The 23,863-nt window shown below is 35.8% G+C and overlaps 1 protein-coding gene across 1 annotated transcript in view; it reads right to left on the bottom strand.

Moving 5' to 3' along the window:
- The window catches only part of IL1RAPL1 (interleukin 1 receptor accessory protein like 1), a 1,306,826-nt gene that overhangs the window by 767,615 nt on the left and 515,348 nt on the right, over positions 1-23,863 (bottom strand). The window lies entirely within an intron of this gene.

The following is a 23,863-nucleotide window of genomic DNA, read 5'->3' as shown; positions in this document are numbered from 1 at the left end:
ACAGGGCATGTAACATGAGAGAGAAGTAAACCAATGCCATTAAAAGGCGCTGAGATTTATATCACAGTATAACTAAGCAAAACCATACTGACACAAGTGGCTTACAAAAATCTATGAGATTTTTGAGAATAACATGAAAATAAAAATAGACAAGTCAAGGTAAATTGAGAATAAAGATGAAATCATAAGATAAAGTCAGGACCCAAAGTATGCAGAGTTGCATATTATTGAGTTCTATTAAAAATTACAATATTATTCTTCTCTTTAGTATGGCTGCCCTTATTTTTATCATTTTTCTAATTAGTAACTCTTGAGACTCTTCCTTTTCCCTTTCCACCTGTCACTCTTCCCTCCTGGCTATTTTCATGCTCCAGAAAATTTTCTCTGAGGGCAAGAAGATATTGAAAAAAGGACTTCCCCTGTGACACCAGGTTTTCTGGACACCTTTGCTTTCCTCTTCCTCCTATACTGCACATGGAATCTGGGAAATGGGTGACCACAGAAATCCACTGCTGCTGCCTGCCCTTCTGTAGCTGGCTGCCAGAGATGGAAAATACACAACACCTTCTCCAGAGTTCCTTTGCACTGTCTTGAGACTGGAGCCAGTTCCAGGCTGGGAAATTATTCTCCTCAATTTTCCATTATGTTTAAAAGGCTACTACATAATGCTGCTGGAAAAACTGCTGTTATTATTCAACATAGCCTCAATAATTTAAACAGCAAAATAAGTTATAATATCAAAAATACTAAAGATTAAATGATGACATTTTGACATTTCTTAATTCTCCCAGTCTTTTTAATGTCTTTTAAATGTTAATCTGGTATTAGCCAATTATTGCAGGAAATTGATAGTTTTACCTAGCTGTCAACTGTCAGTTCTCCTGTTAAATATTTGTAAGTGAAGCTAAAATGCAATTTAGCAACTGGAGAGTCATTTATGGACCAGCAAGATTTAACCACTGACGTTTTTTTTTTCTAGTGTCATTCTGACACCATTCATTGAAGGGTGACAAGTTCTCATAATATAAAAATCAAAGATTATTTTTAAAAGAGCTGAATCAGCTTTGGAACTAATGATGCCTGGTTGAAGGGATGTTTTAGTGCATTCTAGTTATCTCAGGGAAAACTTGCTCGCTTATGGATTCAGGTTGGTGTGTATCTGTGTTTGCAAATGTAAAGTAATACAGTATGGAAGTACATGAAGGAACATTTTAAGGAAGAGTCAGATATACAAATTAAAATTGCTTCAGTGTTTTTATCGAAAAAGCTAAAATATAACATTTCACAGTCGCTTTAAAGAATTCTTATTAAAAGTCACCAGAAACATTAGGGTAGTCTAGTCAATACACTATGTAGATTCTGGCACATTTAATTTCAAAGGGCCCAGCGACTTATAAAAAGGTCACAAATTATATCAACATCATCATCATACATTTTAACTTTTAGCTTTGGCAAGCCAATAGCAGTTGGTTTTGCTAATCACGCATACTACATTTAAGAAGCTATGGACAAGAAGTTATTTATTTTTTCAAACAATTTAAAATTTTAAGTTTGTTCATTAATAAATAGATTCAGTCATTATTAAATAAGATAGAAATTTAAAAGTATCCTCACTTTAGAGTAGAGGAAGTACTAAGGGAAGAGTCAATCAAGTAAAGGAAGAGTAAAGTACATGTATCTGCTACCTACTCAGGAGAGAGAACTCAAGTGAAGAAAATACAAAATCGCAAGAAAATTTTAGAACAATTTAAACTTAATTCAGTTATGGTATCGCTTGATAAATGTGTTTCAAAGGGGGAAAAACCCTCTATGAAGTGCTTTGAAATCTCACCCCATTAGTAGTGGATATTATTTCCGTTACTTAAATCTCACCACAAAGAATTATGTCTTAAGTATATTGTACATATCAGCATTATATGATTGTGCAGAAAAGGGAAAAAAATACTTATTTGGTGTTTTGGCAATGAACCCCCCATATATGTATGCACATGTACACGTGTGTATGTGTGTAATTATTTTTTGAACAAAATTGAAACAAGTTCATTCTAGCTGAGGCCAAAGTAAGCACTAAGCAGTCTGGAGTAGCCTAATGTTTTGTGGCTGTGTGCAACTGAATAATGAGCGTTACCATCAACTTAAGATTCAACTCAAACTGCCTGTTCCTTCCACACAGTCTAGAGCCCTAGACCTAAGTAGGTTCCTTCCCTCGCAGCATTAGAGATACTTACCAGGTCAGCTCTGATACAAGAGACAAGCTCTCATGTTAAGAACAAATATATTACATACCAGCTACGGAATATTAGGTCAATCTCCCCCAATCTTTCTTTACGTACTACAGTATTCTCTTAACAAAACTTCCCTTGCCTATAGTTCCCGACATTATGGAACATTTCCTATTATACCCCAGGCATTATACTAAGCATTTTTCACACATTATCTTTATTGAATAATCAAAGCAACTCCATAAGGTTATTACTGATAAAAATCCCACCTGGCAGGCAGAGAAACTAGGTTCAGTAAGTTGTTCCAGATCACACAGCTAGCATCCTAATTGGGATTCCTAGTTAGATGTCAGAATATAGAGCCCAAACATTTTAACTACCAAGCGACATGATTATGCAATGACAGGAGTTAGATGATTCAAAGATATATACAAGTGTGTGTGTGTGTGTGTGTGTGTGTGTGTGTGTTTACCAGAACAGTACACAGCAAAGAGAACATTTTGCAAATGCACTCTTTGGTTTGCTGCTGTGGGAAATTTACAATTTATAAAGAGTTATGCTATTTTCAAACAACTAACCGAATGCTTAGGGAGAAAAGGAATTTGATTTCCATGTCTGGAGTCCAGGGTTCTAGTCCAGCTATCTCATGAACTAGGTGTCCAACAGAGTGCAAGTCTTAACATTAATTCATCTAAAACTTTATTAAAGATTTCAGGATTAGTATACACTGATATGCTGGTATGCCCTCTAGGGCGAGGTTAGGAGAGAATTAGTAATGAACTGGCATTATCACAAAGCAAAAAAAAAAAAAAGTAAGTTATAGTAGTCATGTCAAAACAAATCAAACTTGTATAAAGGTTCTACTGATTTAGAGGAAATACAGAGAAACATGTTAAACTGCATCTCAGGGATGCAATCAGTAAACATCAGATTATGGGAAACTTTACAGGACAAGTTAGTTTAATTCTTCAATAAATAAACTGCAAAGGTGCAAAAAGATGGAGAGGGAGCAATGTGTTAAAAGAGACCTCAAATATCAATCTACCAATCACAATGTATGGACCTTATTAGATCCTAACTTAAATTTGAACATTGTCTAGATGTTTGAAGACAAATAATAATTATTATTTTACGTGTGATGATCACTTTACGTTTATGTTAAAGAAGAATCCATATGTATTCATATATGTGTGGAAAATAATATGATGATGTCTGCGATTTGCTACAAAATAGTACAACAGTGGGAAAGATGAACAGGGGAGCAGATGGGGCAGGAGTGGCCATGAGTCGGTGATTCTTGGAATGTGTGACAGGTACATGGTTGCTCATTACATCATTCTTCATACATTTTTGTATGCTTGAAATTCTCCATATCATAAAAAATAGATAACAGACCCAGAGAATTAGAAAAACATTACCAATGGAGCCTAAGAGAGGAGACTCATTTAGGAAAATGGAGTTCATTTATGACTCACTGACATCTTAATGCCAGTTTTTGAGTCTCGAGAGAAAGGAACATCATCTTGGGGCTCACGCTAGACACTAGAGAGACAAACACCAGAATGAAAATTGAATGTGGGAGTACAATGAGCTGGCAAGACAAGCATGGCCATCCCCATACCTGTTGAGGGAAGAGAGAACACTGAACTCTGGAGGGGCCAAAGGTGGACAAAATAAGAAGAGCAATGATCATATATAGCCATGAGGACATACATCAGTAATTAGAGGGAAAGAATGTTGTGAATACAAATTCACTATTGGTTAAGTGTTAAAAGTAAAGCATGGCACACCTACTAGAATGTATGAAATCCCAACTGACAACACCAAATGCTGGTGAGGATGTGAGCAACAGGAACGCTCACTCATTACTGGGGGAAATGCAAATTGGCACAGCTACATTGTAAGACAGTTTGGCAGTTTCTCACATAATCTCCCCATACCATTAAGCAATCCTAAATATTTACCCAAATGAGTTGAAAATTTATGTCCACACAAAACCTGCACACAAATGTTTATAGCAGCTTTAATCATAACTGCTAAAAATTGAAAATAACCAAGAAGCCCTTTAATAAATGAATGAATAATAAACTATGGTACACCCAGACAATAGACTATTATTTAGTCATAAAAAGAAATGAGCTCTCCACGCTGGGTAGTGAATACACAATACAATATATAGATGATGTATTATAGAAATGTACACTTGAAACCTATATATTGTCACCAATGTCACCCCAATAAATTTAATAAATAAAAAACAGAAATGAGCTACCAAGCCATGAAAAGATATGGAGGAAATTTAAATGCATAAAGTGAAAGAGCCAGGATGAAAAGGTTACATACTATGTGATTCCGACTATATGACATTCTGGAAAAGGCAAAACTATAGTGACAGTAAAAAGAGCAATGGTTGCCCGAGGTTGAGGAAGCAGGGGGGGGGGGCAGTGCTGAACAGATGTAACACGGGGGATTTTCAGGGCAGTGAAACTCTTTTGGATGATATTGCAATGATGGATACATGACATTATGCATTTTCAAAACCCATACAACTGGACAACAGAAAAAGGGAACCCTAATGTAAATTGTGGGCTTTAGTTAATAATAATGTATCAATATTGGTTCATAAATTGTGATGAATATACCACACTAATGCAAAACGTTAACAGGGGAAACTGGGATGATGAGAGAAGGAGCATATAGAAACCCTCTGCACTGACTGTCCAATTTTTCTGCAAACCTAAAACAGCTCTGAGAAATAGTCTGTTACTCTTTTCTAAAAAAGGGAAAGCCCAGTAACTACTGAAATATGCAATCAAAATTGTCTGCCATTCAGGCTGATCATTCAAGACCTGAGGGAAAACTCAGTGATCTGTCATTTGTCTTCTTCCTCGTGCTCTGAGCCAGTGACCTGGACCAGGAAAGCAACACGGTGCATGAGTTTTCTCTTTGGAATCCTCGTATTTCCCAGAGGAGCTGGCATTGCTGTTGAGGGTGTGTCATTTGTCATCAAACCACTCACAGCAGAAATAACTTTTAGAATCTGAACCACAATGGGAAAGTCTGGAATTCTCCATATGGGAGGGAGTTAAGTGTGTTTGGTGGATAGATGCTCCTGGAGACTTTTAATGGAGAAGTAGAGGGTTGGATTGCTAATACCGGCTCTGCCATCTACTAGGAATCTGACCTAGCAGGATGTGCATGCTTCTTATTTCACCAGAAAAGCTACCCTCAGAATTAAAGGTCATTTTATTATGGAGAGAGAGAGAGGGGGGCAATGAGGGCAGTTATGCCAAATGTTCCCCTGCCCCAGGACCAGTAATTTATCTATCTCAATCTATCTATCCAACTACAGGAAGAACTAATTAAATTATGCACATTCCAATTAATCCTACAATGTCATATTACAAAATGCATTCAGCAAAAGAATTATAATGAATAATAACAACAATAATAGTAGCTGAAGATAGTAACACAAATTAAAAATGAGAGAGTTAGCAATGAAGGTAGACCAGCAGTGCAGAGCTCTTGATCAAGAGAGACCAAAGTCTTGGATTAGAGCTTTCCAGCAGCCATACTTACAGGACAGCACGCTCAGTCACGTCATTGGCAGTGTCCATGGGCTAAAAACAAGCCAGTTGAAGCCCGATCTCATTAAGCACGCTGTTCATAAAACTTTTCTAAAATGTTTGGGACCAAGATACATTTTTGAAAGCATCCTTTTGGGGTTTTAGAAATTAATACAGTGTCTATACCAAATATTTTGAAATTTGCCTAGCAGGCTCTGGGAAAACACCCTAGAATTAAACATACTAACATTTCTGCATTTGAACATACACATATTGCAACTGCAGGGGATAAATACATTTAGCTCAAGTGACGCTCAAAAGAACTTTGGCATCAGACTTAGACAAAGTGTTGTTTTGAGACATTTGTGGATTTAAGGATTGCAGATACTAGGAGGGCTGTTTCTTATCCAGTCTCCTGCCAGTAAACCCATAAATCCCAAAGGAGTTCAGTAAAGCTCTACCACAGTGGATGGTGGTCAAGGACAACAGGCCACTGAGACAACTCATACTCTCTGAGTTTCTCTTAGTCAAACAACGTACCTTTTTTTCATTTTTATTTGATCATCTAGAGAAGTGGTTTTCAAACTTGAGTGTGTTTCAGAATTGCCCACCCTGGAATAAGACGGGGTCCTGACCTCTGGATTTGTACCAAGTCTCCCAGGTGACTGGTGCTCACCAAATTTGAGAGCCACTCATCTAGAGGAATGGAAAGACTGCATAACCTTAGGGCCACCCCACCTAAATCTTTTTATTAGAGACATTGAATTCAAGGCTGTTGGGCCAGAACACTCCCTGAAGTGCTGATACTCTGGATCACTCGTTAAACGGAGAGGTGAAAACAGCCATCAGTGTGGTTTGCCTTCCCTCCTTAAAAATGGAATGAGAACTGACTCTGGGTGGTGAACACACAATGCAATATACTGAGGATGTATTATAGGAATGTATACTTGAAACCTATATAATTTTACTAACCAATGTTACCCCAATACATTTTTAAAAATTTTTTAAATTGAGAAACTTTAATGAAAGCATGAGCCAAAATGTCCCTCCTGATACTTTAGAGGGATGGGAATCAGAGGTATTACCTTAAAGCAAGGTAAAAAGAGACAGAAACATATGGTATTTGTCTTTCTCCGCCTGACTTATTTCACTTAGCATAATATTCTCTAGGTCCATCCATATGGTTGCAAATGGTAAGATTTTATTCTTTATGGCTGAGTAATACTCCATTGTATTCATGTACCACAGTTTCTTAATCCAGTCATCTGCCAATGGGCTTTTCAGTTGTTTTCACATCTTAGCTATTGTGAACAGTGCTGCAATAAACATAGGGGTGCATATATCTTTTTTCAAATTAGCGTTTTGGATTTCTCTGGATAGATACCTAAGAGTGGAATTGCTGAGTCATAAAGTAGTTCCATTTCCAGGTTTTTGAGATAACTTCATACTGATTTCCATAGTGGCTGCACCAATCTGCAATCCCACCTACAGTGCATAAGGGTTCCCTTTTCTCCACATTCTCTCCAGCACTTGTTGTTTGTTGATTTATTGACCATAACCATTCTGACTGGGATGAGGTGGTAGCTCATCGTGGTTTTTTTATTTTTATTTTTTTAAGGATTCTTTTTTTTTTTTCCCAAGTCAAGTTGTTGTCCTTTCAATCTTAGTTGTGGTGGATGCTGTTCAGCTTCAAGTTGTCCTTTCAGTTTTAGTTGTGGAAGACGCAGCTCAGCTCCAGGTCCAGTTGCAGTTGCTAGTTGCAGGGGGCGCAGCCCACCATCCCTTGCGGGAGTTGCACCGGCAACCTTGTGGTTGAGAGGACACACTCCAACCAACTGAGCCATCTGGGAGCTCATTGGCAGCTCAGCTCAAGTGGCCATGTTCAATCTTAGTAGCAGGGGGTGGAGCCCACCATCCCTTGTGGGACTCAAGGAGTTGAACTGGCAACCTTGTGGTTGAGAGCCCACTGGCCCATGTGGGAATCGAACTGGCAGCCTTCGGAGTTAGGAGCACGGAGCTCCAACCACCTGAGCCACCAGACCGGCCCTCATTGTGGTTTTTATTAGCATTTTTCTAATGATGCCTGACCACTGTGCTCTACACCTGAAGCAGAAGCTGAATAATATTGAATGTCAACTATAAGTAAGTATATATATCACAGGATGTGGAGCACAGCATAAGGAATAGTCAGTGGAATTGTAACAGCTACATATGATGTCAGAGAGGCAGTAGATTGGGGAGGGGGTTATCACTTTGTAAGGGGTGTAAATCTCTAAGTATTACATTGTTTTGTACCCCTGAAACTAATAAAAAATGTGTATTAAAAAGAAAAGAGAGAAACAATCACACTTCCAAAATACTAGGTGAGATCCTTTGATTAGTCTGTCCAGGATGGTCAACTTATCCATATCACCAGCGTATATAGGCACATAGAGACTGCACACGATTCAATGCCCTTCGTGAATTCAAATTCATTCAATAAAATGGAAAGCCATATATATTTTTCTGCTACTCTGAAAAATGACAAGAGCCTAGCACTAAGATGTACTGTGTGAAGATGGCAGTGGGCAGCTATCTGTAACACAGAATGCAGCAACACACCACGCAGCCCTGTACATGCATGTAGAACACTGCTATCCTCTCAGCAGTGACCGACGGTCAAATACTGCTCTTAATTATCACGGACTCCAATGCAAAGGTACATCTCCCTAAGCAGCCACAATCCCCAATTACCACCCAGACATAAAAAATCCGTTATGAATACTTTGCCTTTTTCAGAATAAAATGCATTTTAATACACTAGTAGGCAAGTAAGTCTTTAAAATAAAATAGTCTGAGTAACCAAAGGAGGGAAAGGGGAATGAAGCAAGTGAGGGGAAGGAAATTAAAATCCACTGAGCATCTGTGAAGAGTTACTATTCTAGATGCTGTGCATGTGAAAGGTCTCTTACTCCTCAAGTGACTAGGCAAAGGTCCACCTGATTTGGGCCCCTTACAATGGAAAACACTGAATGTAACTGGAAATTCTTTATCTTAGCCCAAGAGGGTGAAGCACAGTGCTGGAATATTCACTCAATGGCATGATCAAGCAACAAAAAGGAAAGGAAGGCAGTTTCAATTATATGAAGAATAAAATAGCCTGGAGTTCTGATGTTGCAAAATGATTGTGAGCCAAATAAGAAATTTATAATCTTTTGGCTATTTTCTTAGTTGTTGATAAGTGACAATGCTGTGACTCATTAACATTCCTTTGCCATTGGATCAACACAGATAAGTGTGGATAAAGCAGAAATATATTCAAGAGTAAAAAAATCAACTACAGATTGACCTTCAAAATGAAATCATAAATGATGTCTAGAAAGTTTTAAATACTGATAAAAAAAAAGTCAACACTTTCCCCTTGTATCACCATTATGTACAAAAATCAAAGCAATGTACTGCTGTATCTTGGATACATTCATGTGCCGTGTGATATTTTGTTCAACAACAGACTGTATATATGACAGTGGCCCCATAAGATTATAACGGAGCTGAAAAATTTCTCCTATCACCTAGTGACACAGCAGTGCAATGCGTTACTCGTGTTTGTGTGATGCTGGTGTAAAAAGACGCTACTCGCTGCCAGATGGATAAAAGTACAGCACATACAATTATGTACAGTACATATTACTTGATAGTGATATCAAACAACTACGTTACCAGTTTACGTATTTACTAAACTATACTATTTATCATTATTGTAGAGTGTACTCTTTCTACTTACAAAAAAAAAAAAAACTTTGCTGGAAAACAATATGCCCTGTTACACTGGCAGCAGCCTCATACATCTCGTGTTTACTGTGTCTCTTGATGGCATCATTTTCTCTTGTGCTTGATTTAATCTCATGTGGTTCTGTACAGAAACATGCTGTACAGGCTTGTAGCCTAGAAGCAATAGGCTATATGACATAGCCTAGATGTGTAGTAGGCTATAGACCATCTAGGCTTGTGTAAATACACTCCATCTTGTTTGCACAACAAAAATCATCTGAGGACTCATTTCTCAGAACATATCCTCATCATTGGTAAGTAGTGCTTGATTGTAATTAGTATTTCTAAACACATTGTTATCTCTTAAATGCTTGCAAGCACCGGAGACTACTGGGAGGGCAGTCTCCCTGTATCATACCAGAGCTTGAAATGGTTAGTAAATTTTTCCTGAAGATTTTGTGAATCAATTCATTTTAAGGCCACTTTACATCTGAATCTGCATTGTGAGTCACTTTACTTTAGAGATGTAATGATGGTTAGTCTGAAAAGGCTAGAAAATAAATTTCCCTTTCAAAGAAAAATAGAAAGCATGTGAGTTCTTTAGAAAACTCTATTATCCCTAAACGTTGGCTATTAAAAAATGCATTATTTCTTCATATAATATTAATTTACATTAACAATGTAGAAGAGAGAAAATAAATGTGAAGATTAATTCCACAACCTAGAAATAAAATTTATTATACATATCTTTTTAGTCATTGTTTCTTAATTTTCCCTAAACATACAAACACAAAATCATGATTATATGCATTTATGACTGTTTAAATTTAAATATTATGGCTTAGTAAATACATTATTCATATCTAAAACATTCATATAAAAAGATTCTATATGCAAGTAAACTATAGTTTCCCCAAATTTTGCAAACCTCCTTAAATAGTGGAGCAGAGAAAGGTCCCCACAAGTTGTGATTTTGAATTGCAAATTAGATGAAGAACATGGAACAGATTCAATTGTGTCTCTCCAGTAGTGACTGCCAAATATAAAACTAAACATTATTGCTCATTTCTTGAATCAGTGTTCTACCAAATAAAAATGAAGATATAACCACTGATGTGTGGCATTTAAATTTTTTTGATCCATTCAAACATTCAGTATCCTCATTAAGAAGCTATTTCTTAACTAATACTGTTTTAGGAACTGAGGAAACAAAAATGAATAAGACAGTTCCCATCCTTCAATAACTCACAGTGAAGCCAGGGAGCTGGAGAACTGAGCAGGAAATTATAACACAGCGCAATAAGAGCCATGACAGCCCTAAGTTGGAGAGAGCTACTAAACCATCCATTAAAGGGAAATCAGCAGGGAAGTTTTCCCAGAAAGGGTAACATTAATTTTAGTCCTGAGGACCAGGTGGCTTTTACTAGGCAAACAGACAGAAGGTACTTGGGGAGGAGGAAGGGTGAGTCAAGCAAAAGGAGCAACAAGAATGAAAACTCACAGACAAGAGTGCATCTGGCATTTTCTTTACTATTCAAGTAAGTTAGTAAGATAGTAAAGCAAACTGGGAGGTGGGAAGTGGGGAGAATTGAGGTTCAGTAAGTTAGGCCAAGTGCCTTATGTGCTGGGCCATGGGTTTGAGCAATGTTCAAAGAGCAATGAGGTAATGTGTTCTCAGAGAACCTCCTCTATGGACACCATTGGCCCCCTTGGTGATGCCATTGTTGATCACCCCATTCAAGGTGCTGTTCAAGTTCTCCAATGTATATTTAGTATAATAGTTATTTGTCCTTTGCAACTATAATAATTTGTGGGAAGATCACTTAAGACCATATGTTATGGACCGAGTGTGCCCCTCAAAATTCCTATGTTGAAATCCTAATCCCCAATGAGATGGCATTAGGGGGCAAGGCCTATGGGAGGTAATTAGATTTAGATGAGGTCATGAGGTGGGACTCTCATGATGCAATTAGTGTCAAAGAAGAGACCTGAGAGTTTGTTTTTTCTCTCTCCACCATGTGAAGACACAGCAAGAAGGCAACCTCCAAGCCAGGAAGAGGGCTCTTACCAGACCCCAAATCTGCTAACACCTTGATTTTTGGACTTTTGAGCCCCCAGAACTGTGAGAAGTAGATGTTTGTTATTTAAGCCACACAGTCTGTGGTATTTTGTTATAGCAGCCTGAACTAAGACACCATGCAAATAAGCTCCTCATGAAAATTTGATGATTCTTGACTGAAACGATATTTGTAGGGTTGACTTATGAGTTCCAATTTGGGCATGTTAATTAAATTTGAAGAGCCTGTAGGATCCAGAAGTGGAGGTGTTCTACAGTAGTTGATAGAATGGACTGACCCTGAAAGGTCAGATCAGGGCTGGTGATTTATTTTGGAAGTCCACAGAGATTGGTGCACAGTGAGGCAAAGAGCAGTAACATCATACCTTTGGGTACATTAGCATTAAAAAGATAGACAAGGGGCAGGGAAAGAAACCGAGGCGTTTGCCAGAGCAGTGATCCTCAAAGTGTGGCCCCTAGACTAGCAGCAACGGCCTCACCTGAGTACTAAGGGCCCATCTCATATCTACTGAATCAGAAATCCTGGGGGTAATGCCAAGCTTTCTGTGTTTTGACAAGCCAACCGGGTGATTTTGATGCCTCTAGAGTTTGAGAACTACTGAATTGGACAATTGGTATAAAAGCATTTTGTCTGTATCTAGAACATTTAGATGATGATGATAAAAAAAGAAGAAAGAGGAGGTGAAGGAGAAGGAAAACACCACCACCACCACCACCACCACCACCGTCAATTATAGAATAATAAGCCTAACTTCCAAGTTATTTTAAAAACACTGTGCATAAAAAATAGAATCTACTTATAAAATGAGTCATTTGGATTATCCACATATTATATTGTACAGTTTCACAAGTATTTGAATTACATACTAGAGATTAAGTTCATTTTGAGGAATCACAGATAATAATTACACATTGCCATGTGTGACCAAAGGCACAGTTTAACTATTGTCCTTCATCCTTTAAAGAACCATTATTCAGTATCACAACTAGACAGATATTTGTAATTTGTCTATTTCATGTGAGAAATGAATTATTCAAAGGTTCACACTATAGCTGATGTCTATAAAAACATAAATTTTCTACTTAATAGATACAAGCAATGACTTACTAATTATATTTTCAAAATGCCTCTAATTTAAATTCATGGGTGACTGATGTAGTTAAGACAAGCAGCAAGCACAGGAGATAATTTAATCAATAAATGACCCTGTGAAAGGTGGTGAAGGTAAAAGTTTTATTTAATTTTATGTCACTGTTTCACCTTCTAAATTGTTAATTTAGGTTCTGTTCATAGATGGGCTTTCAACTTGTTAGTTGTATTCATTAGAAAATAAGTAACCACATTAAAAGGTCTTTTAAGAACCATAAACCATGTTTCACTATCTTCTTATCCTTTTATTTTCCTTTGAGTTCTTGACCACTTATGAAATTCAACTTTTTCTGCCTAGTTTAATATGTGAAAGTGTAACTCCCAAGATGCCTTCTGAAATTCTAATTATATTTAATGCTGCACATTATTGAGAATAAAAATTTTAAATGGGAAAAATTAATCACAGACTTTGTGAAAATGTTTTTAAATTATGAAACATAAGAGTGGTTATAATCAAACTTTTAATCACCTCTAAAAATGAGTTCTCTGTAAAAACATATTTTCGACTAAAATGGGCACTCAGCTCACAAGGCCATGTGTGGAAAAAAATTGAATCTGAAATCACTCCATTCGCTCTTGACAGTCTGTGTCCATGTTATTATACTGTAAAATTAGCTGTTCCTAGAAGCAGCCACTCTAACAACAAACTGAGAATTAAATATATATGCCGGGCACTCTGTTAAGTGAATTAACTGTATCATGCTCTTTAATTCTTCCAACACATAGATGTATGTGGAATTACCCACATTGTACAAATGGCATATTTGAGTCATAAAAGTTATATTGTGACTCCCAAAATCTATACCCTCAGCCACCTTGCTCTACCAAACTCACTTAACTCATTTATGCCCCGCCTTTTTCTGAATATTCCAGAAATTTATTCAAAATAAATACCATATACATCTCTGAAGGGTTTCTTACTGAGTACCTCTTTGCTTGATCTAATCCTTTCTCCCTTACCAAGTGATACACAACAAAATGATGGCAGTCAGAACAAAAACCCGTGTCTCTGAACTCCTGGTGTTATATTCCACAGAATAAAATGATCATGCTTTGCACAGCCCTAATCCCAAATTGCAAATAGTGATTAAGGGACCAGAGAAAGCAGAGATTTCCTGAATCTATTCACATATATTTCTTTGACACATTCATTCTAAGGTGTTACTAAATTCTTTCAAAATGCAGTATACCTTACACAATATTTGGCATAAAGAAGACCTTTATCATCCGCACTTTCCTGCGGAATGTGTAATATAATAATGATGAACACAACAAGCAATCCACTTTAAAACATATGTTAAGCTGGCCATGACTCTTTCTAGGGAAAGAAAAGGCTTTCAATAGTCAATTTTAAAACTCATTTGCTTACGACAGCCTTTGTACATTCTCTGTATGATGCTTTTAACAACTGAAACCTACAAAGCTTGAAATTCTACCAATTAACTGCAGATTTTGGTAGGGGGTGGAACTAATTATCAGTGTTAGAACAGCAGTCTGACTAATTTCACTTATGATTCTTAGAAATGGTGCAGAGACCCATTTTATAAAAATGTACTACTCAGCCCGAGCTGCTTTTAAAATAAGGCTGGGTTAAGAAGGCAAGGGAAGACTACAGGAATTCATGTCAGAAAATCTAAAAGTCATGATGAATAAATCTTGGTCATTTTTAGAGGAGCATTAGAATTATATTCTCTTTCTCCGTCTTCTCTATTCTCCAGCTTGTCTCTGGATATTTAGTTTGCATATATAATACTAGCCACTGACTTGTTTTTCCCTTCCACAGAATGCTGAGCATTGGGTTAGGCTTTGAAGATACACTAGTGTGTACAGTACACTACTCCTGCCCCAATTTTTTGAGCAATTTATTCTTTATGCTTATCATTCAGTATGAAATCCATTACCATAAATACCTGTCTATTTAATTTTATCCTGTTTTGTTTTATCATTACTTTTTTATTTTTTCATAGGCTTTATGCTTTTTTATGGAAATGGTCTGTTTTTCACACAGGAAGACAGGTGACATGTGGTTTGCCAATTACACTGACATTCCCATTTCAATGATTCATTTTGTAAGATGAACAATTCCAAGCGTCAATTCGTGGATCAAACTACAAAACACTTCTCAGCACCTGTTGTCAGTTTACTAATTCTTTCCAGCAAGTCTTCTTTTTGTATTTAAATTATGTGGTCTACAAACAGAGCCTGTTTTGTGGTCAGAGTGATTAGAGTAAGTTAGCTTTCACATGTTCTAAAAAACAAACAACAACAACAAAAAAAAACCCAAAGTTGATAGTTAATTCCTTGCAAATCTTTTTGATGTAATTTACTTTTCCACAGGGAATTCTAATATAGCAAATTATTTCCTAAGACCTACAAGAGAACTACCATGTTTACCCAAAAATAAGACCAAGCTGGACAATCAGCTCTAGTGCATCTTTGGAGCAAAAATTGATATGACCCGGTCTTATTTTACTATAATATAAGACTGGGTGTATAATATATAATATAATATAATAAACATAATATAATATAATATAATATATTATAATATAATATAATATAATATAATATGTCTTATATAAGTGTCATGCGGGAGACCCTGCTCGCCGGGCCATTTGTCATGCAGGGAGGCCTGCAGGGTCTCTGGTCCCGCTCCCCACATAAGGCAGGATATGGTGAGGCCAAAAAGGAACACCCACGGAGCCATAGGTAGGGGAGTCATACCACTACGGTCTCACTGGAGGCTGGGTTCACTGGACGTGCGACCTGCTGTCCGTTTTGTCTGCAACCCACCGACGACTCTCTTTCACTCTCCTCCACTCTCCTCTCTGGCGGCACTATACTCTCACTGGAGGCTGGATCCACACTGTCCGCAAACCGCCATCCACACTCGCCAGCCCAGCCGCCATCTTCTTGCTAGCCCCATTCTTCTCTCTCTTCTCCACTCTCCTCCGTAGCCGCAGCAGTTATATTAGCGGCCAATTGGCTAACTGGCTACAGCTGACGGCCAATCAGCCACAGCTGACGGCCATCTACTACCCGAGCCAGCACTCCTTCACGTGAGGCCGAGAGCCTGGAAACTGCTTTCTGGGGCTCTGCCCCCACAATAAGATCCAGTATAATATAATGTAATATAATACCCAGTCTTATATTAATTTTTGCTCCAAAAGACGCAGTAGAGCTGATTTTCTGGCTAGGTTTTATTTTCGGGGAAACATGGTATTATGTACTAGTGACAGACTTTTCTGAATAGAATAAGCTGGAAGGAAGGATCTAATGCGTGGGGCTCAAATATCTTCTCCCTCTCATTTTTGATTGGTGGACACATGTGTAAATACCCTTTGGGCCAGTTCTCTTCTATATAGCCATTCAAGAAAAAAAAATCAATGAGGAAATTTGACATGCTAATTTTAGTATTCTAATATTTACCATATTTTAAGTATATTTCTTTTTAATTTATAGTTTTATAATTAACTTATAAATTAAGATTTCATCCCAGATTGAACAGGGGAAGTATCTCAATAATTAGGAAAGACTGGAACAACACTTTCTATCACATATATTATGCAAACCACAAATGTGAGCCACAAATATTAAATGTTCTAGTCATATGCAAAGAGGAAGAAGAAATGGTTGAAACTAATTTTAATAAAAAATGTAGTTAATGAAATATATGCAAAATGTTACCATTTCAACATGTAATCAGTTTAATAAAATATTTTACTTCTTTTTCATAGTAAGTCTTTGAAATTCAGTGTGTGTCACCCTTACAGCACGTCTCAGGTTGGACTAGCCACATTTCAAGTGTTCAATAGGCACACTTGGCCAGTGGCTACCGTATTGGAAAGTGTAGCTCCAAAACAAACCTTAATTTTAAAATATATTAGTCATATCTCTTTAAAAAGCATTGCATTTTCTTTCTTGCTTGATACAGTTGCTCTTCGTTTGCATATTACAAGTAAAAATAATGCTATAATGACATAGCAAATAGTAATGCGATATCCCATGATTTTAAAACCACGTCCACACACATTGCCCACAGTTTACCACAGAGTGTGTCATAACGGCATTTATTAGAGAAGTCTTCATCATGATTTACAGTTGAATATTTTTATAGGTATCGTCTGAATAACTATTTTATTATCAAATCTGTTTACAAAATTTCCCTCTAAACTTAAGATTTCAGGAATCTTTTTTCTTTTTCTGTTTCCTGAACATAAAACCACTCTCGAAATATGCTATTCTATACTTGACATTATACATTTGCATTTATAAACCGAAAATGTGAAACTACACATATACTGCCAATACTGCCTACTCTTTTCTTTTACATTGCCCCTTCAAAATTGCTAGTGCTTAGCTCAAGGGCATATCTAGGCAGTAAGAAAAGAAGGCTCTTTCTGAGCATGTCCTTCAGCATAATGTCAGAGCTAGGATCTATTTATTTGAGAAATGTTTCCAATCATTAAGTCGGAGTAATATCAAATACTAGGAGGTGCTACAACGAGTAGTCTCTTGCAGTGATTCTATTTCATGATCACCTTAATCCTGACACCTTTTAGACTTTGAACTATTATTGGTACATGTTTCTGACTTTGCTATTTTTAAGTCATGGGTATTACCAAATTTTAGTAAATGAATACTACAAAATGTTTCCTAAGGAATCTTAGATAATAGAAATATACAATGCTTTCCCTTTATTTTTTTATTTTTATTGGGGTAACATTGGTTAATAAAATTATATAGGTTTCAAGTGTACAATTCTATAATACATCATGTGTATATCACATTGTGTGTTCACCACCCACAGTCAAATCTCCTTCCGTCATCATATATTTAATCCTGTTTCTCTTTATGCTCATGATGGAGTATGTAAAAGCATCCAACTTACAGCCAAGCAAGAGACAGCTTAAAAGAAAAAAAAATTAATTCAAGTAAACCAATCTTTAAGAGTATTTATTGTGGAATATTCATGGTAATTAACTGTCCTAAGTAGAAGATAATATTTCATCTAATCTGTTATATAGGTTCACATCAGAAGTGATGCATATTGTTTTATAATTAGAAATGGTGATTTTATTATACTGATAAATTCACATATAAAGGTGTTAATTAACTCTACCTTATAAGAGTTTAAATAAATGGTGGTCCACTTCTGAACAAGTCATATTTCTAGTAGAATTTCAAGAAAAATTATTTCCCTAATGAATAATTTCTTGCATTTGGAATCAAAGGGCTTTATAGAGAATAATTATATAGAAATACTCATATAGAGATAAGTTACTTCAGTTAAATAATGAGTGATAACACACCTCTTCATGTTTTTTAAAGATTATATAAGTAATTACACAGGATATTTGAAAGTATTAAATATCACCTAGCCAGGCAAATATTAAGTGCTCTATAAATCAGTTTTTAGACTGGAAGTGGTGGGCAGAATAATGCCCCCTCAAAGATGTTCACATCCTCAGCGTGGAACTGTGTGAACATGCAATTTTACATAGTAAATGTGACTTTGCAGAGATTAAAGTTAAGGATTTGAGAGGGGGAAATTATCCTGGATTCTCTGGGTTGGCCCAACCTTATCACGTGACTCTTTAAAACTGGAGAACCTTTCCCATCTAAGATGAGAGGGACATGAGATTACAGAAAGAAGAAGGGTCAGAGACATGTTGACTTTACTGGATTTGAAGATGAGGGAAGGGGGCCACCAGCCAAGAATTGTTCCTCATAACCTATTTGTTATCCTACGATATTATTTGAACTGGAAAGAGAGAATGAATACTTGGAGTTTTCATCTTCACTTATGAAAGAATAATAATTTAGTTTTCTTGCATTCTTCAAAAACATCCAATTCATTTTTAAGTGTCATTAGGAATTTATAGAATTAAATTTACTTTTTGTATTTAATTTCACTGACGATATAAATCATTTTGACGTGGAACTATTTCTGCAATTGGTTAGTGTGAACCCCTTCAGGTTGGCTGCTTCACTTTTTGCAATAAACCCAATAGTGTTTCATAGCTTTCTCGCTTTCTGGTATGACCAGATCTTGAATATTTCTTGCCCCAGACCTAAAATCAGCCATTCCTCCAAATACATCTTGCATCTTTTTAGTAGTAAATGCGTTGGTGTTGTATCTAAAAGGACACTGGCATACCCATGGTTATCTAGGTTTTCTCCTAAGTTATCTACTAGGAGTTCTGTTGTTTTGTATTTTACATAGGTCTATGATCCATTTTGAGTTATTTATTTATTTTATTTTTTTGTGAAGAGTGTAAGGTCTGTGTGTAGATTACTGTTTTTGGCATGTGGATGCCAAGTTGCTCCAGCACTATTTGTTGAAAAACTATCTTTGCTTCATTGTATTGGCTTTTCTCCTATGTCAAAGATCAGTTGAATATATTTATCTGGGTCTATTTCTGGGCTCTCTATCCTGTTCCATTGACGAATCTGTCTACTCTTTCTCTAACTGCTACAACTTTACAGTAGGTCTTATAGTTGGGTAGTGTCGGTCCTCTGACTTTGTTCTTCCCCTTTCAATATTCAGTTGTCAATTATGGGTCTTTTTGCCTTTCCATATGAATTTCAGAATCAGTTTGTTGATACCCACAATTTACCTTGTTGATATTTTTATTGGAATTGTATTAAATCTATAGATCAAGTTAGAAAGAACTGAAATCTAGACAATATTGAGTCTTCCTATTTATGAACATGGATATATTTAGTTCTTTTTTGATATCTTTCATCAGAGTTTTGTTTTTTCCTCATATAGAATTGTACATATTTTGTTAGACTTATACGTAAGTATTTCATTCTGAGGGTGTTATTTTAAATGGTAGTGAGTAGTGTATTTTTAATTTCAAATTTAACTTGTTAATTGTTGGTATATAGAAAAGCAAGTGACTTTTGTACATTAACCTTGTATCCTGCAACCTTGCTTTAATTGCTTATTAGTTCCAGGAGGTTTTATGTTTTGTCGATTCGTGTAATCTGTGACCAGTTTTATGTCTTCCTGCTCAGTTATATATCCCTAGTCTTTCCTTTTTGTCTTATGACATTAGCTAGGACTTAGAGTATGATGTTGAAAAGCAGTGGTGAGAGAGGATATTCTTGCCCTGTTCTTGACCTTCGCAGAACATCTTTGAATTTCTCGCCATTTAATATGATATTGGCTGTAGGTATTTTGCAGATATTCTTTATCATGTTGAGGAAGTTTCCCTTCTAATCCTACTTTGCTGAGAGTTTTCTCGTGAATGGGTGTTAGACTTTGTCAAGTGATTTGTCTGCATCTATTAATATCATAATATAATTTCTATTCATTGGCTTGTTGATGTGATGCATTACATTAATGGCTTTTTAAATGTTGAAGTAGCCTTGCATACCTGGGATAAATCGCAGTTGAATGTGGTGTATAATTCTTTTCATAACACTGTTGGATTTGATTTGCCAATATATTGTTGAGGACTTTTCCACCAATATTCATGAGAGATATTGGTCTGTAGTTTTCTTTTATTGTAGTATTTGTGTCTAGTTTTGGTACCAATGTAATACTATTAGCTAGGTTGGAGCAAAAGTAATTGTGGTTTAAAAGGTTAAAAATAATTACAAACACTGCAATTACTTTTGCACCAACCTAATAGCGTCATAGAATTAGTCATGTAGTGTTTCCTCCTCTTCAATTTTTTGGAAACGTTGAGAAAAACTGGTATTAGTTCTTTAAATGTTTGGTAGAACTCACCAGTGAAGCCATCAGGCCAAGGGCTTTCCTTTGTTGAGAGATTTTTTCATTACTGATTCAATTTCCTTACTAATTATAGGTCTATTCATATTTTTTATTTCTCCATGATTTAGTCTTGGCAGGTTTTGTGTTTCTAGGCATTTGTCCATTTCATCTAGGTTATCCAATTTGTTGGTGTACAAACATAGCACTGTCTGAAAATCCTCATCATGTATTTTTAAACAGTCATGTGCTGCACAATCACATTTTAGTCTCCGGACCTATTATACCACAGGGGGCCCATAAGATTATAAAAGAGCTGAAAAATTCCTATCATCTAGTGACATCATAGCTGTCACATCATAGCAAAATGCGTTACTCATGTGTTTATGGTGATGCTGGTGTAAACAAACCTACTGCGCTGTTGGTCATATAAAAGCACATACAAGTATGTACAGTACATAATAACTGATAGTGATTATAAATGACTATGGTACTGGCTTATGTATTCACTATCCCATACTTTTTATCATGATTTTAGAATGTACTCTCCCTACTTATAAAAACAAAGTTTGCTGTAAAACAGCACACAGTGTTACAGAGGCAGCAGTGTCATCTATCTCTTGTTTACCACATCTCTTGATGGCTTCGTTTTCTGTCTTTTTTTTTCTTTTTTGTTTCACTTAATATAGTGCTGTTTTGTATGGTAACATGTTGAACAAGTTTGTGCCATAGGAGCAACAGACTATACCATACAGCCTAGGTGTGTAGTAGGCTATACCATCTAGGTTTATGTAAGTACATTCTGTAATGTTTGCACAATGACGAAATTGCCTAAGGATGCATTTCTCAGAATATATCCCGTTTGTTAAGTGTCATATGACTGTAATCATTTTTATTTCTGCAGAGTCAGTAGTAATGTCCCCACTTTCATTTCTTATTTTCGTAATTTGATTCTTCTCTCTCCTTTTTTGATTCTATCTAAACAAGATTTGTCAATTTTGCTGATTTTTCATTGATATTCTCCATTGTTTTTATATAGTCTTCATTTATCTCTGCTCCAACTTTTATTATTTCCTTCCATACCCTAGCATTGGGTTTAGTTTGTTCTTCTTTTTGCTGCTCCTTAACTTGTAAAGTTAGGTTGTTGATTTGAGATGTCTTCTTTTTAATGTAAGCATATATAGCTATACATTTCTACTAGTATCACGTTGCTACAACCTATACATTTTAGTATCTTGTATTTTCATTTTCATTTGTCTCTCAGTATTTTCCAATGTATCTTGTGGTTTCTTCTTTGGTCCATTGGTTGTTTAATAAAAATGTGTTACTTAATTTCCACAATTTTGTGAATAGTACAGTTTTCCTTTTGTTACTGATTTCTAACTTCATCTCATTTAGTTAGAGAAGACACTTTGTATGGTATCTATATTTTAAAATCTATTGAGACTTAATTTGTGACCTAATATATGGTCTAGCCTAGAAAAAGTCCCATGTACACTTAAGAAGAATGTGTATTGTGTTGTTGGGTAGAATGTTCTGTATATGTCTGTTAGATTTAGTTGCTTCATTGTGTTTAAGTCCTTTAGTCACTTGGTTGTTCTATCCATTATTGTAAATGGGATATTGAAGTCTCCAACTATTAATGTAGAATTATTACTGTAGAACTTTGGGGCAACGTTTTACCCTATGACTTTACTTTTGTGATATTTCTATAAACAGTGTTTCCTTTTCAATTTGTTCAGCATTTTATATACTGTTTGGAGTGAGTGGCAACTTCTAAGCTCTGTACTTGCCAGATCAGAAACTGGAAGTCCACCTAACTGTTGGCTAAGTCTCTTGTTAGTGTGGCTATGAAATTACCTTTGAATTTTGGGGCATTGTGGTCTATAAACCATCTTGACAAGAAGACAGTTCCTACCTCTGGACACTTGTAGAATATAAATAAGTATATACACAATGTCTGCCTATGAGTTCCTTTATTATTTTAATATGTTAAAGATATATTTATTCATCCTTTCATAAATATATTAACTATATTTGAAGTGCAGTTAACATATTCACCTATATTTGTGATTAAATATAACATATTTAAGAAATTTTTTGTGAGGGCTCAGATTTGTGTTTTTTTAAAAATGGTTTTCTTATTTGTTTGCTTCAACACATGTACTCTTAGCATGGAAATATAATGCTCAATGACCCTTGATTTACATATTCTGAAAATAGTCCACTATGAACTAATTACAAAATATAATTTTATATGTGACAGCATATCACATACATGTATAATCAAAGCTAACGGTATTTACTATATTCTGTTGCAAACCTAGGGCAACTTAAGTAACGCTCTCTTCATAATTTTATAGTTTTCTTCAAAACTAATCCATTTTTTAAAATAGTAGAAATAGCATACAAAACATAACCTAAATAATAATGCTACCACCACCTGAGCATAATAAGTTTTGGTACCTGTGTATATGATTCCAGACTATATAAGCGTAACTTGTTTTTACATGTAAGCAGTATATTATGATATACACTCTATGCTTACATGACTATTTCTTATGACATAATCATAGGAAGGGAAATCTGTAGATTTGTTTTTATTCTGGAAAACAAATGGTTCAAGATAGAAACTCTTCTCAAAACTTCTGCATCTCTGAATTTTAACTAATATAAAAATCACAATATATTATGTTGATTAGACAGAAGATGTTGGGGTGAACATGCAGGGCTTAGAATTTCAGCTCCAGAAATTCCTGGCTTTGTAATCATGAGCAAATTATTTGAACTTCTCTGTGTCTTTGTTCACCCTCCTCCCTTTCTTGTAAAACAGGAATAGCAGTATCTCCCACATATGTTTATTTGAGTGTTTTCTACAATGATACCTATAAAGCATTTGATCAGAGTTTGGCACTTGATAAGCAATCAGTAACTGTTTAGATTGTTATCATTATCAATATCACATTGCTACCACATTTATGTAAGTATATAGAAAACACACTTTAGTTACTCAGTACTTATATAGAAAATAAATACGCATGGAAATATTAGGTTGGTGCAAAAGTAATTGCAGTTTAAAAGGTTAAAATAATTGCAAAAACCCCAATTACTTTTGTACCAACCTAATATATTATACTGAATAAGACATTTATGCAGCACAAATTTTAAAGTTTAGATTAAAATCTGAAAAACAGAACACATTTTGGCATGATAGCCCATCATGCAGTCGTTGATATTTGAGTCAATTCCTTCTTTGACAGTAAGACATTCACATGTGTCAATGAATTGTTATCTTGCTAGGAAAATCACTTTCAATAATGATGACAATGCTGAGATACAGAGAAAAATCAACCTGGACAAAACCACTTTGGGGAC

Source organism: Rhinolophus sinicus, chromosome 18 (genome assembly GCF_057876585.1).
Source record: "Rhinolophus sinicus isolate RSI-liver-muscle chromosome 18, RSI-T2T, whole genome shotgun sequence".
Classification (NCBI taxonomy): domain Eukaryota; kingdom Metazoa; phylum Chordata; class Mammalia; order Chiroptera; family Rhinolophidae; genus Rhinolophus; species Rhinolophus sinicus.
The sequence above is the reverse complement of the archived record's forward strand: the minus strand, read 5'-3'. Positions and strand labels throughout refer to the sequence as shown.